The sequence below is a fragment of the Onychomys torridus genome, chromosome 4 (assembly GCF_903995425.1).
Source record: "Onychomys torridus chromosome 4, mOncTor1.1, whole genome shotgun sequence".
NCBI classification, from domain to species: domain Eukaryota; kingdom Metazoa; phylum Chordata; class Mammalia; order Rodentia; family Cricetidae; genus Onychomys; species Onychomys torridus.
The window spans coordinates 98034352-98049721 of record NC_050446.1 but is presented as its reverse complement, the minus strand read 5'-3'; positions in this window follow the sequence as shown (position 1 = coordinate 98049721).

The following is a 15370-nucleotide window of genomic DNA, read 5'->3' as shown; positions in this document are numbered from 1 at the left end:
ACATTCCAGCAAATAACATTCCACTCATACTCATTCAGGCAACCACACCTGAACTCAGTCTCTGTCTCTCTGTCTCTCTCTCTCTTTCACACACACACACACACACACACACACACACACACACACACACACACACACACACACAAACTTGGACACGAAAGTAGGAAGGTAGTTTTCTCTTTAATTTTTTTTTAGCCAAGTTTCACTGGGAGAATATGGAGTGAGACAGAGTAATCGATGGTAAAAAGGACTAAAATACATTACATACATGTATGAAACTATCAAAGGATAAAATAACAATGAGAAAACAACAAGGAAGATTTAAAAATATCCCTCCCAAATATTTATTATGTTTAGTGTTTTATAAAAAGTAAAAGGCAGGTAACTGCATATGATTGGACAATTTCTCTTCAATTTTTGAGAATTTACTTTATTTTTAACCACGTGTTATGTGTGTATAGATGTGTGTGTTTAAATGAATAAAGTGCTCTTGAAGTCCAGGACAGTATGCTGAATTTACAGGTGCCTTGAGCCGCCTAGCAGAGGTGCTGCAAATTGACCCCAGATCTTCAAGGGTAAGAAGTGGTCTTACTAGCTGAGTCCATACTCCAGTTGGTGGCTTTGCTTCTTATCACTCAGATTATATAGTGGAAGAAACTCATAAGAAAGGATATTGCTCAAATAAAGATCTGAGTCACTGTAGCATTTTGTATCTCAATGATTAATTTCTAGAACATCTGCCATAGAGGAAGTAAAACATCACTTTTTAAAATCAAGAATGACTTTCTTATACAAATGTTTTCTCAAAGCAATGAAGGCATTCAGTGGCAGAATTGTGATAGTTCTGTGTTACTGTTTAAAGGGGATATGTTTTGACAGATTTTCTGTAAAGTTAAATAGTTATGACAAGAAGCATTAACATGAGTATAGTTTCTAGTGTTACTGTTATTATAATAAACAAATATAAACAGAATTTTACATAAGTTCAATGACTTATAATGAATAGAAAGAAACTCAAATATTAAATGATAGGAGAATTGCCAAAATGTAGATTGTATTCCCATATGCTAAAAACTCATATAGTCAGTGAATAAATAATTTAAAATATTTTTAATTATCTAGAAAATGTCCTGTTAAAACCCTGAGTGAAAAAAAAATAGTGGGATCTATGATTTCAGTTCTCAAGGATAACATAATAAATATTACATAAAGTACTTAAGTCTCAAATAAAGGAAATTTGTCCCTGTGTTAGCCTTCTTTCTTATAAAACTCAAGGTATTTTAGTATTATCAAAGGTTTCTATTCAATAAGTTATGTGAGGTTTGCATCTTTCAAGTGTCTAATTTAAATTTTAGTATCAGTTGGTCTCCATTCGCTGAATTATCCAGCTATAATTACTGTGATCAGATTCTGAGTGTTAAAAGCTATTAAAGCTTCAGTGTAACTTCCTCTCTGTGACATTTAAGCAGCTCCTTTTCTTTGAGAATTATCTGTGAGGTATGATCTACCTTGTCTGGAGAACCAATCCAACTCTGACTGAAAATACTTCCATTAATTAGTGTGTTCAAAGCCATAGGCAATAGAAAGAGACTGAGTTATCCTGTGACCAATTAGCACCTTCTCACCTGATCATCAGTGTGCATGGAGAACTTGCTCTAATATTTTCTGAATGTTTGTGACTTTAAGAGTTATGTCTAAAATAAACCTTCACTTACTGAGCAAAGTTAGCCGATCTTGTTTTTGTTCTGGTACCTCTGACCTCTGACCCCCCAGGGTCCAAGTGATTTTATTCCTTCTCCCAAAGAGGTGAGCAATATAGTCGATTTTCATTTAATTCTTCTAAAAATATATTACTTAAAATATATAATTATTGATGAATTCTCTGGGCACTAAAAAATAAGTAAGGCACGCAAGCAGTTTCTCACAGGCAATTATCAAGAAGAGACGTACAGTTTACACAAACATGGGGCACCAGAGAGATAAGAGCTGCAGCAGAGGAACCCTATGGCACTGTGTTGGTGTAGAAGCAAGAAAGAGTGTTTCTGAGTCAAGACAAGTGGACTTCATTGACAGCCAAGACACATGGCTAAAAAAGATAGACACCTACACCTGAATGAGTGTCCACTTACCAGTGGTGGTGGGATTGCATTAGATTGTACATTGACCAGTCAATTTGACTGTGATCAGTGACCTGCGATCTGTTGCCTGCAGCATTCCAGCAAAAGACTTGTTAGTAATGATGAGAACATAATGCCTTCTCCATCATGGAAAATCAGGTACCCTGGTCTTCTGGAAATGGGCAATGTAGTCACAGATGTAAGCATGAGGGACACTGGTTTCCATCCTGGCATGGTGTCTCCATTCTTCATGCTCCATAGACCCCACTAAAGACATTCATTGTCTCATACTGTCATTGAAGCTCAACCAAACTTCCCTAAAAGCTACAGAAGACAGTATTTGTTAATCAATCCACTTAAAGCACAGTGTTCTTTTCAGTATTACCACTGCTGAACAGAGGATTGTTTGTCCTATAAGCACATTAAGATATCTAAATCCTCATCTAAGCAAGGAGACCTGAAGATGGTGGCTATTTGCTAAGTGCCCAAATTAATTGACTAATGAGTTCTTAGCTATACCTTCCTGTTTTACTTTACTCTGCCTCACAACTAAGCTCCACTGAATGGTGTCTGTATTTTCGAGTCCTGCCAATGCCTCCCAACCTCACTGTAATCACTTGGTCTAACCCAGCCAGAGCCAACTAAACAAAAGTTCAACAAAAATGGAAAAATGTGTTTCAGAAAATAGCTGACTCCAGGAAAGCTAAGCCTGAATGAGGTATATTTATTCTGAAAAACATCCATTAATCAGGACTCTGTCTATTTGATTGAATACTGTTTCAGTAAAAAGCAACAGAAATCCATTTAAACTAACTTATGTGTAAAGGGGAATTTATTATAAGAACAAGGAAGTATGTCATGGGGTGTAAAGCAAGACATACAGCAGATCACACCAGGATGATACCAGGCATGGGAAGTCAGGCACCAAGGCAAGACTTCTCACACTGTGACTCTCACTGCATTTCAACCCTATCTCTACACAGTCATTGCTTACTATTGCCTTCCAGATTCAAATGTGGTCTTTTCATTTCTGGCACATGTGATTTAATACATCCATATGAAAGTGATACTGAGATGGTGGGCTTGATTATGACATTTTCTGGGCATCTTTGAGAAAAGTATAAAGGCCAGTAGGAAAGACATGGAGTTCTTAGAAATGCAATTGCCACAATCCTGTTGAAAATATAGCTTGGTCTATAGTCCCTACTCAGAGCCAAACTTTTCCATCACTGTCCCAGTCAATGGCTAAGCATGGCAAGTGGGAATGACAGCAGAAGGTTGTTCCTGAAGGAGGCAAAGCTGCTCCTCAGGCTTATTTGGCTCAGAACAGTTGAAACATTCTAACAATGAACTATAGGTGAAAACTCATCCCACCCAGTACCGTCTACTAACTTTAGTGTAGATGTCAAACTGCATCACTTGAGGTCCACAGCATATTTCCAACCACTCTCTTCATGGTTCCCCCCCTCAATACCTGGGCTTATCTTGAAAAGGGACTTGAAATAGGTTGATTTATATTTTGTTTATTGGATGTTGAAGAATCTCCCTTGCTTTTATTTTATTTGCTTTATATTTCATTGTTTATAGTTTGTTTATTATTTTCATTTCATTAGTATAGTTTATTCATTAACCCTTTGGGGGGAAACCTATGTAATATCTATACCATATGCATTAGAAGAATAAAGTGCAGAAGTTAGAAGCAACAAAGTAAAACTAATTTTTGAAATTATCGTCATTGTTCTTATATATTTTCTAACTTTTGGATTGTAGATTTGAATGTTTTCTAAATTAAATGAACTTAAATAAAGTATTTGGATGATTTTCTTTTTGTCAACTACCATTTATCTTATTTTTTGTTGTTGTTTTGTTTTATTTTAAGACAAAAACTTGTGCAGCCCAGGCTGATAGTTTATGATCTCCCTGCCCTAGCCCTAGAGACTTTCTATATCCTCTTTTTAAATTCATTCTTTTGAAAAATATTGTTCCATTTAACAATATTTATTTATATTTATTTTACATGCATGAGTATTTTGAATGCATATATGTACACCACGTGCCTTCCTGATACCTGTGGAGACCAGAGGAGGGTGTCAATTCCCCTTGAAATGAAATTTCAAATGGTTATTTTATGTGCCGGAACCAAACCCTGGTCTTTTAGAAAAGCAGATAGGGTTCTTAACTGCTAAGAAATTTTGCCAGCCCCCCTTTTAAAAATGTATTTGTTTTTCTATTTTTTCATTGTTTGACAGTTGTACAGATTCCTACCATGAATGTCAGGCACTTTCATTCTCATTTCCCTACCTTAGCCCCTCCTCCTTACAGCACCACCTTCTCATGAGTACACTCCTACTTTCATGTCTTCTGTTTGTGTGTCACCCACCTAGTGAGTTCAGAGGCACTTGCCAAAGCATGGAGCAGAGGTTATTCAGTTTGGTAAAGATGAGTTCCCTGTGGCTACAGCACTGAAGAAGTTGACACCCCCATCTCTCCACAAGCTGTAATTGCCCATAGTTCCTGAGGGAGGGGTGGAGCCTCATGGATCCCTCCCTCATCTGTGGTGAAATATTGCTGCACCCAATCTAGACAAATCTCATGGCTGCAGTGAGATCATGAGTCCAACAGCCATATCATGTCCTGAAGGCATCTTTTTCTTGCATGTTTTAATAAACATATGTTTATCAAATAACAGATTTCATCAAGACTATCCCATTCAAGTATATCACACACTGATTTTATTCATGCTCTATTATTCTCTCCTGTAATTCCTGCCTGCCTCCCATTGGTTCCATTCTCTTCCCAAGAGTACCCCATTTGCTTGCAACTCTTACAGTTTTATATCTATATTCTGTATGTGGGAGAAAACAAGTGTCATTTGTCTTTCCGACTCTGGCTTATTTTATTTTAACATGTTGCTTTCCAGTTACATCTATTTTCTTACACATGACAAAATTTTATGACTTGAAATACTCCATTGGGTCGACATACTTTATTTTCATTATCTGATCATTTATCAATGGACACCTAGGATGATTCCCTAATTTGACTATTTTAACACTATTTTTAATTTAATTTAATTTAATATTTTAAATAATTTTATTTTTAGCTTAGTATCTTTAAATTATGTCTTATTGTGTCACTCTCTTCATTCCCAATTACCATATTGTACAATAATGCCAGTTTAGGGTAATTGTAAAACAATGAGAAGATAAATTTGCTAGAATAAAACTTGTCAATATTTGGTTTTTGATGTAACTAAAAGAGCAATAACTCAGTGCCTGGAGTTTTGGGACAAAGGTGGAACTTGGATACTGTGTTTTCCTGGAATTCAGAAGGAGATGGGTCATTAAAGACCTGATGTTACTTCTGAAGAAGTTAAGAACTGGGGGATGGGGAAAAGTTATGAAATGATTTTTTCTGGGCATGACAAAGTAGCACACTCATGATCTCACAGTAACATTGGTTAAAATCAAGCCACTAGGAATTCCAGCATAGATAGAGGAGGAGTTCAGGAAGCCTCACACCTTCCTAAGGAAGTATTGGAAGCTACTCTAGCTAGGAACTATTGGAAGCTGCTCTAGCTGGATGAGGGAGAATCATTTGGTGGTGGGTAAGATGTGGTCACCGGTAGGTTGTTCATACTTCAACTTGGTGATCTCACACTACTATGCATATTGGGAATACTAATTATATGCAGTGGGATATAAAATAGCAATAAACTAATTGCAATTTAAATTTAAAAGGACATAAAATTGGGAGGAGGAATATATTAGAAAGGAGACTTGGCAGGGCATGGAAGGAAAGATGGGATGACTATGATCAATTTATACATGTATGGAATTCTCAAGTAATACATTAAAAATAACATTAATAATAATAACAAAAACAATTTTGAGGATCAAAAAATAGTTAATACACATCAGAAACATACCAAATACACAGAGTCAGACCTTGAGAAAGGTGAACACCAAGCAGCAGGACAGTCGTACTTCAAATTTTTAGATATCCTTAACAGTTGTGACATACGGAAACTGAGCAACCTAAGCAACACAAGGCCAGCTTGTTGCTCCATGAATGTGAAGTGGTAGTGATGCTTATAAATGCTATATTCTGTGAAAATCATAATCTGTCTCAAGTAACCTTTATGTCATTAATTTATAAAGACAGAATAAACTGAGCTATGGCATGATTAACCGTGGCTTCCAAATTCATGTGCAAACTTGATTCTCAGTGAATAAATACTAAGTAGTTGATGAGGTTTTGGATAGAGTCCACATGCATAAACCAATGTACTAATTATAAGAAGGTCTAGAAACTCTTCTGGTACTTTAGCTATTTATTATCTCTACTGCTTTTGTCATGTGATTACAGAGAAGAGATATTATCTTGGAGATAGAATACAAGTTTAGACTAATGTGAATCTCTTGGTTTCTTCTTAGAGTCCAATCTTGTGTATGGGGAGAAATAGTTTCTACTGTTTATAAATTACTCAGCCTAAGTAATTGTACCTACTGCTTTCTTTTTCCAGAAACACATGAATGAACCATACTTTCATAACTAAATGCAAGAGACTCAATGAAATAAAACAAATGATGAAAGAACAAATTTGGACAACTCATACTTGCAGATTATTCCTAAACTAACCACAAGCTGTAAAAATCAATGTTCTAGTACTCTTTCCAGATACAATGACGATCACTAGGATGTAAGTCCTCAAGTAGTTGTTCACATTTTAGTATCTCGGTTTTTAACAAAGGTACCCAGGTGGTCCAGAAGGGAGACATGTTTATCTGAACAATGTTGGTAAGACAACTATATATGCAAAATAGAATGAAGTATAGGACCCTACTTCAATCCATATTCAATTCTAAATCAGACTGTCAAGGCAAGAAATATGTGAGAGCCTGGAGATAAAGTAAAGGTCTGTAAGATGCCATTCTCAGATATTGATACAATCTATGTAATCATTATCTCACAACAAATGAGGTCCTGCAATGGGTCCACACAATCCCAGTCTTATCAACAGTCAGAGATGGAGGAGAGATTCAGGGAACTCTACTTATACTCTCCTACTGGCTATTGATAGAATCTGGGGGAAGCTGTGTTCTTTAGTTGTGTTTCCTGCTGAGGCTAGCAGGCTCCAATGGATAGCTCTAAATCCCCGATCACAGGGACGGGTCAGGTTAATCTCAGTGGGTCATAGAACAAAACAAGTCAACATGAACATGAGAGACAGGTGGTAGTAGAGACAAGGGGGATAGAGAAGCCAGTATGAACAGTTTCTATGTGCAAAATTGTTAAAAAGTAAATTGATTTCACATTATGAAATTCTTCAAAGAAAATAAAGAAGTATATTTTTATGATCTTGGGAGTTTCTGTAAAGACCACATCAAGAAAACAAAACAACAAAAAACAACTCACCAAATAGGACCTTGCAAACATTGTGAGCTATGAATCACTTATTTACAGTTAAAGAACTCTTGCAACTCAACCATAACAAGACAAAAGAGCAGTTGGTCAATGGGATTGGCATTTTTCTAGAAAAGTAAATTAATTTCTAATAAGGACATGAAAATGTGCTCAAAATCATTCACCTTCAGGGAAATTCAAAGCAATACCACTTTGAAATACTGCTACACACACCTTGAACTAGTTACAGTTGAAAAGACAGACAGCAAATGCTGATGGGCATGTGGGCACATCAAACACTCAGACGCTGGGGATTAAAATGTAAAATGATATAGCCACATTCAAAACTATTTTAAGTTCCTCTGGATTTTCAATGAGTTAACATATGAAGTTGTTAACAATTTCATAACTGGATGTATAAATGCATTGAAAATCTATTTACAATAAAATACATTGATAGTCATAGACATATTTTGCATGGTCAGCAAGTAGAAATATCTCAGATATTCACAAATTGATAAATATATAAAATACAGTTCATCCATAGTGGAATATAACTCATCAATAAAAACAGTGAAATATTTATACAGGCTATAAAATAGTTGTAGCATGATAAATGTCACATGTTTGTAATTCCATTAAAAGGAAAATACCCTAAATCTATATACAGAAGGTATACTCTTGGCTGCCTTTGGCTGGAGGTATATGGTTTTCTTTTGGGATGAATCTTCCAGGATTAAACAGTATTGACAGTATGCCTCCTTATACTAACATTCATTAAATATATGCTTATGGGATGCACAATATACATGTACATTATAACTTAAAAGGCTATTGTGTTTAAAAAATACAAATGCATTAAACATTTAAGGGCAGCATTTCTTAGACTAGATTTAAAAATAGACCCCAGTGTATGCTTTGTACATGAGGTACTGAAAATATGAATAAATTCATAGTAAAGGAATAGAGAAAGGTATATTATGTAAATACTTTGCCATTCCAAATATCTAAATGTGGAAACTACTTCATAGTTTTAAAGAGAGAAATAAGGACTTAGAGAGGTGAAATTACTGATGGTTACCCAGCCAGAGAGATAAGCCTGAAGTACCATGGAGAATATAAAGTGCTCATAAACTGATGTCACAGTACTTGAAAATTATGAGTATAATGCCAGACAAAATATGTATTTGTAATCACAAGCATGGCATCAACAAAGAGGCTGTTCAGTGATGTCCCTTAAGGGCAAGTCTCATATTCCATCTGATTTATTACTCCCTGTTGGTATGTCTTTGGGTCAATCATTTAGTAGAATTTTCTCATATACAAAATTTAATGAAAGCATTTGTGAAAGTTTCCCATGATTATGACTTCCCTGAACTTGTACCAGGAGGAAAAATGCACATGAAGACAGCTGTAATACCAGCTGGCAGGCTTTCAGTACACACACTGAGTGTGGTTTTTTGTGCTTACAGAACCCTTTTAAGGAAGATTTAGGAGGAACTAAGGATCCTTACAAAGGCAGCCTAGAATCCCAAGTAGAGCCAATCAGTCATAACAAGACATTCTCTAGAAAATGCCTAGACAAAATTAAAGGAATATAATGGTCTATACTATACTTAAAAACTTGATATATTTACATGTGAAAATTGGAGGTTGTCTTTTTTTTATAAAGGAACTAAAACTAAAACATAGGAAAGTATAAAAAAAAAGAAATATCTTACTAATTATATTTACTCAGATATGAGATGAAAGTCTTACCCTTACTCTATAATCTGTACTTAGGTTTTTGCCTAGATAGAATAATTAATTCAAAATATTTTAGTCATCATTTGTTTTATACTAGTATTATTTGGTAAATATTAATACATTAAGCATGGACTGTGCTACTACCTGATATTATCATGCTTAAATATCTCATTTTCAATAACTTTTAAATTTTCTTCTGATTTTTTATGCTCATGCATAATACTCTATTGAGTATTTGTGTTCATTTGAAGTTTTAGCATTCTGAAATATTTTAAAATCATAATTTAATATTCAATTTATATGACAAGATGTTTCCCTACAATGGATGCATAGGCTTAGACTGTTACAATTTATAAATTTTAATGCTCCATAGCATATATATATATATATATATATATATATATATATATATATATATATATGTTTAAGGGGTGACATAGTCATTCTAATCCATGAAGTCTCACCATCATGGCTGTCTAAATATAAGCAGAACAAAGATGACACCAACAGACATGCTAAAGTGGATGGAGCAAAGTTCATGAATCCTCAACCCAAAACCAAGAGCTACAGGTGACTAAAGAATCCTGGGAGTGGGAGAAATAGTCTTCTCCAGGGAAGAGCACATTGGTCATCCAATTCCAAATGGTCATCCCTGGAAATACACGTACAAGTAGCAGTGTACAGATTGAAAAAAATAATGTTTTAACTCGTTTTTATTATTTATTATTAACATACTTGGTGCCAAAGTTTGATCTGTACATCTGTGTAACTATTTTTAGATGCTTTGTTTTCATTTGATGTGTCAATATAGTGTGTGTGTGTGTGTGTGTGTGTGTGTGTGTGTGTATGTGTGTGTTGCTGTAGTTTGAACCTGAGATGTCACACATGTTAGGCAAATGCCGTATCACTAAGTTATAACCTCCTTTCACAGTTTATTTTGATGAAGGATTCTTATTAAGTTGCTCAGGCTGGCATTTAACTGATTCTGTAGCCCAGGTGGTTCTTGAATTTGTGATCCCTCTACCTCATTCTTTAAGTAGATGTGATTTCATGACTATACCACAAGTCTTGCCTTATCCATTTATTCAGTTGCAGAAACAGTAGAGTATTTGACCATGAAGGCTACCCTAACCCATACATTCCAAAATATATACTAATACTTTCTTTCTAAACTTTGGAACAAATCTAAATTACAAAGTCCATTTTCTTTCATAACCTTTAGAAAAGGAATAGTTGAACTGTATCTTTATTATAATATTCACAAAAGGTAAGAGTAAGCTATTAATCTTTTCTCTATATAAAGCAATTAGTGAAGACACTGCTCTGTAGGAAAAGGCATTGTCTATAGGGCGAGATGAGCAGCCACCATTGAATTTAATTACAGCCATTGCCTAATACTAGCACACTTAGATCCAAACATCTAGGACTTAGATAGAAGATAGAAGCAAAGTAATGATATAAAACCACATAATCAAAAGTGATAGACTTTATTGAACATCTTTTGACAAATGAATACTTTTCAGCAAAGTTATAATCAAATACTTCTTGTCCTGCCCAGCTAATGAGAGAACGTGAGAATCAGAGATGAACAGAAAATCAGTAGTGAGTTGGTGGTGAGAAGGTAATATGGGAAAATTACCTCCAATTAAGACCTCCAGAGAATTAAAGAAAGTAGCCTAGACAGAAACAAGTCATTATCATTATTATTATTATTATTATTATTATTATTATTATTATTATTGCTCTGGATTGCTTAGGTTATCTGGGGACTTATCTAGTTCATTATAAATTTTAAGATTTTTTTCATTTCGGGAAGAATGTTGTGGCTATTTTGATTATGATTGCATTGATTTTGTAAATTGCTTTTGGTCAGTCTCACAATATTAATTCTACCAGTCCATGAACACAGGATGCCTTTTCATTTTTTTGGATCTTATCAATCTCTTTCTTCTGAAATTTGAAGTTTTTATTGCATGGGTTTTTAACTGCCTTGGTTAGGTTATTCCAAGGTATTTTATTGTCTTTGATGCTATTATAAATAGGATTGTGCCCATGGTCTTCTTATCTGTGTATTTTTTGGTGGTGCATAGAAATTCTAGTGATTTATGAGTTGGTTTTGTACCTTACCTCTTTGCTGTAATTGTTTAATGTTTCTAGAAGTTTCTGGTGAATTTTTTTTTTTTTTTGTATTTTCTTCTGTATAATATATCATCTACAGATAGGGATAATTTCACTTTGGAGATACTGTCATTCCAGATTTCAAGTTACAATATAAGGCTATAGTAGTAAAAAAAAGATGATATTGACACAAAACAAACATATAGGTCAATGTAATAAAATAGAAGAGACAGAACTCATAACTACATCAATCTGAAACTGACAAAGACACAAAAATATACAATGAAGAAATTACAGTATCTTCAACAAATGGTGCTATGGTCACTTGATATCCATGTACAGAATAATGAAATTATATTTAAATATATCATCCTGCATAAAAAATTAGCTCCAAGTGAATCAAAAACCTTGATTTAACACTTGAAATGCTAAAACTATTAGAAAAAAATATAGACACTACACTATATAATATAGGTATTGAAAAGGACTTTCTTCATGGGAATCCATTTGCCCAAAAATTAAGACCAGAAATTGACAAGGGGGAACCTCATAAAATTAAAAGGTTTCTATACAGCTAAGATTACAATTCATCAAGTGAAGAAGAAATCCAAAAAATGGGAGAGAACCTTTGCCAGCTATACATCTGACAGAGGATTATTATCCATAATACATAAATGTAGCTGGAGCCTTTTCTGTGTCCCTCCTTCCAGTTCCCAATCCCATGGTTGCTTGTAAATAATTATTCAGAGGCTTAATATTAATTACAAATTGTTTGCTTTATGACTCAGGCTTATTGCTAGCTAGCTATGACATCTTAAATTAACCTATTTCTATTCATCTATGTGTTGCCATGTGGCCATGGAGTTACCGGTCTGTTGGCATCTTGTTGCTCCTTAAGTGACTGGATTGTATCTGTCCTGACTCTGCCCTCTTCTTCCTGTATCTCCCTTAGATTTCCTGCCTGACTCTTATCCTGCCTTACCATAGGCCAAAACAGCTTCTTTATTAACCAATAGTAACAACACATATTCACAGTGTGCAGAAAGACCATCCCATGGCATATAAAGAACTTTTTTAAAAAGTCAGGGGAATAAACAATGCAATTAAAAAAATGGATCAGAGATCTAAGATAGAATTCTCAATAGAAGAAATAACACTGCCTATGAAATAACTCCAAAAGCATTTATTGTCCTCGGTATTTAGGAAACTAATATTTAAGACACCATTTTAAATTTCATTTTACCCCAATCAGAATGCCCCCAACCAACAAAACCGCCAACAAAATGCTGGCAAACTTATTGGGGAAAGGGAGTTCTCATTCGCCGTTGGTGGGAATGCAAATTGTTTCACACACTGTGGAAATCAATATGGAGAATCCTTAAAATCCTGAAATGAGTCTACCATATAACCTTGGCATATGTCTGAAGGACTCAATGCCTTGCTCCACAGATACTTGCTCAGTGGCATTCATTGCTGCTTTATTCAAAACAGCTAGAAAATGGAAACAACTAATACTCTTGTCTTAGTCATTGTTCTATAGCTGTAAAGAGACACCATGATTAAGGCAACTCATATAAAATAAGATATTAATTTGAAGCTTGCTTACAGTTTCAGACATTTAGTTTATCATCATGTCAGGAACCACGGCGGCATGCAGGCAGGTGCTAGAACTACTGTACTGAGAGCTACATGCTGATTCATAGGCAGCAGGATGAGAGCAGCCTGAACCTGGTACAGGCTTTTGAAACCTCCAAGCATACTTCAGTGACACACTTCCTCCAACAGGGCCATACCTACTCCAACAAAGCCACACCTATATTTGCCTATGGTGGCCATTCTTATTCAAACCACCACAATGTCCTTCCACATATAAATGAAAAATTAAAATGTAGTACATATACACACTGGAATATTATTCAGCTGTAAAGAAAAAATGACTACATAGATTTGCAGGTAACTGAATGGACTTAGAAAATATTCTATTTAGTGAGGTAACTAAGACCCAGAAAGACAAACCACATGTTCTTTCTCATTTGTGGTTCCTAGCTCCAAATCTTCAGATCTGAATATACAGCAAAGACTAACCACAGAAATCAGGAAAATAAAAGGACTGGGGCAGAGTTTGAGAGGAAACTGTCATGCTACAGGTGATGTGGAGCAGGAAATGGAAAATGGGAAGGGGTTCCACTTGTGAGTAGAGGGAGGTAAGTATTAAAGGAGAAGGAAGGAGGAGGTAAAAATATACCATGATTGTTTGATAAAGCCTCAAGGAACCTTATTACTTTATAATTACCTAAAATTATATGCAATACACGTATATTATACACACACACACACACACACACACACACACACACACACACATACACACACATTACACACACATGGAGTTATGACACTGAGGCTGACGATGCTTCCAACAAGAACCATATCTTATCTGTACTAGGCATGTGAAATCTCCCCTTAAATCTTGCTCAGTGTAATCCAAGCATTGCCAATAGCTGCCTCTCAGAACTTGAGGGTAAGTTCATATTGCTGAAGACAACATGGGACTCACATCGTCTGAGGTGGATATAACCTGAAAGACCCCTTTCATCAGTCTACCTTGCATGATATAAGAAAATACTGTGCAGGTTGGTTCTCAGGATAGAGAAGTATTTGATAATCCCACCCAGCAGTGACTCCCATGAACCACACAGCAATGACCAATATGCACATAAAGGCAGAACAAGTGGAACTCACATGTTGATGTAACCAACAGCTATCTAATTGGTTTGAAGGCCCAGTCAACAGGAAGGAAATTTTGTCTGATGGTAGAAACCTAAACAATTAGCTGGTAGTAGTGAGCTCATCATGAATCTTAGAAAATAATCTCCTACCACAACTCTACTACAATATCATAATTCCTTACCTCATTCTATACCTTATCCTTTTACCTACATATAAGCATAGTTAGCTCCTCTCATCAAAGAAGCTCCTCTTTATAGTTTCTGAAGACCATCACAGAAAACTAAAATAGCAAAGATCAACAGATTATGGAAAGCCCAGCCTCAACACATACATCTACATAATACATTTCACATCTATTGCTTAGGGAAAAACCGTGGAATAAGGGGTAGAAAGATTGTAAGAGCCACAATATCAGGATGTCTGCTGTGAAATAGTTCCCTTAAAAATGGCTGTAAAATTAAGATCCAAGCTAGCCAATATCAATAAACATGGTTTTACCCCTAGACAAAGAACTACAGGCAACCAATGGCTTCTGAGAGAGGGAGAACTAGTCTCTCCCAGGGAGTTATCCAGTACAAAGTGGTCATTCTTAAAACCGTATATTATAATCAAACAACGAAAATGAAGCTCTATACTTTGTATTTATCTATTGATGCATGTTTGTGTATGTATGTATGTTTGTGACAATCATAATCAAAAAAGGAAGAGGCTATCAGTTTGAAAGTGGAAGGCACAGTAAAAGATTTGTAAGTAAGAATTATGGGAGGGACTGGAGGGAAGAAAATGGGTAAATTTATACAAATATATTTTAATAATAATATATAAAAATAAAATAACATTTAAATAGAAAATATCTCCTAATTAACAAAGGAAACTATTAAGAGAGTATGGAAACATTCTCCAGAGTGTGAAAACACTTTTGGAATCTGTATGCTAAATAGTAGGTTAACACCTAAGACATGTAAAGAATCACAAACTATATAACTAAAAATAAATCTTCTACTCAACAAATAGACCAATGAACTGAATAAACAGTTCTCAAAAGAAAAAAATCCAATCAAAAGTCTAACCCCTGTGCTTAACTAAAAGAAAGCCCAGTGATCAATTTGCCATGTACAAGTTTGGGGTACATGACATTCTTGGATTCTATAACACAGTATCTTCTAGTCCCTCAGGAGACACAATACAGTGTCTAGAAAAATGTTTGACTATTATAATTTGGGTGAGGTGTACTGCTTTCTGTGATGTTTCTG